Below are 3,885 nucleotides of genomic sequence, written 5' to 3' on the forward strand. Positions count from 1 at the left end.
ATCCCTTTTTTCAACTTTTAGCCCCTTTGGACCCCCCTGTTTTAACGCAGAAATCTAAAAAATCTGTTAAATACTACTCGGTGAACTGAATGTTTGTGCACAATTTCAATCTTCTAGGTGCAAAAATAAGCTTGCCAAAAAATAACGAAAATGTCCCACATTCCCCTATACAGAAGTATATTTTGATAAAAATTACCTGACACATCCCTAATTACCCTAGGGTAATGTTTCGACCATCATTCTCTTCAGAATAGAACTGTCTTTCAGACGGTATAACTCGCGTGTCTCTATCATGTATCCAAGGCGGGAAAATCCCGAAAAAGGGGATTGTTTGGTCTAAATATCCCTTTTTCAACTTTTAGCCCCTCTGGACCCCCTGTTTTAACGCAGAGATCTGAAAAAGTCTGATAAATACTACTAGATGGGCTGAATGTTTATGCATAATTTCAACTTTCTAGGTGGAAAAGTAAGCTCGCCAAAAAATATATATTCCGACAATGTACCATATTCCCGTATACAGAACGATATTTTGTAAAAAAAATCCCTGAGACATCCGAAATTAACCTAGAATCATGGTATGCACATCATTTTCTTCAGAATAGAACTGCCTTTCATGCGGTACAATTCACATGTGTCCATCATGTACCTAAGGGGAGAAAATCCAGAAGAAAGGGATTTTTTGGTAAAATATCCCTTTTTCAACTTTTTGCCCCTCTGGATCCCCCTGTTTTAATGCAGAAATCTGAAAAAATCTGGTAAATACTACTCGGTGGACTGAATGTTTATGCAAAATTTCAATCTTCTACGTGCAAAAATAAGCCCGCCAAAAATAATGAACATAGGCTTAATAAAAGAAAATATATTTTAGAATTATGACGTCATCACCTCCTATGTGTCGACGGAGGAAGGTGTGAAACCGTACGTGAGGTCTTCTACAATGCCTCTGGACTTGGAAAACAAAAAAACCGGACGAAAAAGCTCAAACTGGAGAGTTATAACGCAATGTACCATGAAACACCCGTATGGTACAAATTGTACCATCAGATCCCCAAAGGGTTAAGGGATGGTGAATGTGGTGTTTCATCTGCACAAATTAATATTCCGTGGAATTTGTATAATATAGATGAAGACGAAAAAGTTATCGCAAACACCGCAACTGATGTTAAACATGATCGTCACGAAATTAACATCACACCAGGATATTATTCTTCTCTTAAAAGTATTTTATATATGATACCTGAAAATGTACGTATATCATAAAAGTAAAAATCAATTACTTATATCTCAGTTTAAAACCACCTGATCAATGTATGATTGGTATTAAAAAAAGGATTACTATACAGTTTAAGTTTTATAAATGAACATTCCACACATTTCCCCAGTGTTGTATACTCAAAAGCTGCAACCACTCAAGAGAAAATACTTCCACTTGGAAACTTTCCGTGAAATTTAGATTATAATATTCCAACTGAAGCGAATGTTTGTCTTAATGTTGTAAAACATCAACAAGATGTTGGTCCTTTACTTCGAAAACTTAATGTCTACGACGAAAAACATGCATATATAAAACGTTAAAGCAGAGAAAAAGTATTTTGACACGATATAAGTAAACTTAAAAGATGAGCACAATCGAGAACTACCATATCAGTTCGTAACTTCAAACCTAACACTACGCTTTTAGGGAAAATGATTTCTGAAAGTATTGGTGGTAATTACACTCGTACCAAACGATAATACCGATGTATATCCTAAAAACAATCCCTTGCATTTTATCAGTCAATTAAATAATACTATTCGTTTATTTGAATCTGATTGGTGTGTCGGTTTATGTAAAATACATATTCCGTTAACGTATTATAATGTTATCTATGGGGAAAACGTTGCATGGTTTACCCTAAAAGATGCACAACCACAGAAAAGTAAAATTACAACTAGATATCATATCTCCGATTAGCATTTAGTTGGAGACTTAAATAAAGTTTCAAAATTTATACGATTTAATGTATTAAAACACAGTATTTGTAGACCGTGATAAGCGAGTCCAATGACTTGTATTACCACCAACATTGTCTTTACAATTTCGATTTCACGAAAATAAAAATCTTGTTTTACATAAGCGTGGATTTAAACAATCTTGGGTTGATATAAGACATCCGCATCAAATTTTCGTGCATAGTGATATTGTACAGCATCAATTTTTAGGTGATACGAAAGCACCATTATTGCGTATTGCAACTATCTGTGATGTGAAATACGAAAAGTACAAACACGCTTCAAGATATTCATTGTTTACTAGTTGCAAAATATTGTTTCAGCAATACCAAAATACTACTAAAGGACTATGCTGGGCGAAATTTGCCATTTCGTTCCAGGACATTGACAGTAAGAGTTCATTTTAAACGCACTGCAGCTGGTGGTGCTGCTAAGTAAAAACGAAATCTAGATGTACATATTATCAACGTGGTCGAAGAACACCTTATTTTCCCGGACGTGTTTATAAACAGGGACATGGTATTGTTATTTTCTTTAAAGTTTTAGCACGTATTGCATTAAAGTTTCTTAAACAAGGTAACAAAGAATTAGGTCGTGAAGCATTCCAAACAGGAGTTCAAGTTGCGGTTGACGTATTAGAAAATCATCCATTAAACAATCTTTTCGTACGCGTGTAGAACAGGCTGATGAAACATTAAAGAGAAAAGCTGTTAACGAAGTTAATCAGCGGTAAGAGACAACCACATAAACATAAAGCTCCCGTAATAAGATTTAGACCACTGATCAAACGCAAACGATCTCGTACTGGTAAACGTAAAACGAAACGAAGGAAGACGAACGATATATTTTCATAATGGCTCTACTCAATTTAAATAGTCATATGTGTTGCACTTCGGAATTTGATTTATTCTCCGTTACAATGAAAGAATTTCAACATTAAGTTCAGAAGGAGCTTTCGAATTTGTTCCTGGTGGAGCGAGGGAATTTATTCATTCAACACATCCTTATCGTTACGAACGTTGTAAAATTACAAAATCTATTTGAAATAATTTAGATAAAACCAATGTACTTGCAAGGAAACAATTTTCTACATTCATTATTTAGTCAAGTTGATATTTCATTAAATGATGAATTAATTAGTTCCTCATCGGAAACATATCGTTATCGCGCATACATTGGGACCTTGTTAAATTATTCGAAAGATGCATCGTAAACATATTTGATATTTTATGTGTGGTATAAAAATACTGCAAAACAATTTAATAAATTAGATGAAACAAATACTGCTTTCCTAAACGTGCTTCTTTTGTTAAAAATAGTACACCATTTAAAATGTATAGTCGTATCCATGTTGATATTACTAGTCTAGGTCGTGTGCTTCCGAACAAAGTTAGTCTTCGAATTAAATTATATCGTACAAAAGATATGTTTTGTTCAATGTATGCTCAAAATACATCCTATAGAGTAGTAGTTGTAGAAGTTACTGTGTATTCACGACGTGTTGATGCGTCTGCACATGTTGGTATGGAAATAAATACAGGAATGGTGCATGAAACGGCCAAAATTAAATCTCACAAAAGTTGAAACTAGATCTTATATGATACCTCAACAAGTAAATTTATACAATCTCGATAATCTGTTCCTAGGAAACGTACCTATAGCGCTTGCTATTGGATTTGTCTCTAACGCAGACTTTAATGGGAAATCAGAAGTTAACCCTCTTGAATTCCAAAAGTTTAACAAGTTGCTACTACAAGTTGGTTAAAAATCATTTCCTCCCAACAACCGATTTATCAAATAATTTATACGTTCTAATTTACCAGACTCTGTCCCCCGGTACTGTAATATTTAATAAAGAAGATGGCCATACTGTTACATATGATGAACACCCGC

This window comes from Thermobia domestica, chromosome 6 (genome assembly GCF_964235325.1).
Source record: "Thermobia domestica chromosome 6, izTheDome1.hap1.1, whole genome shotgun sequence".
NCBI classification, from domain to species: Eukaryota; Metazoa; Arthropoda; class Insecta; order Zygentoma; family Lepismatidae; genus Thermobia; species Thermobia domestica.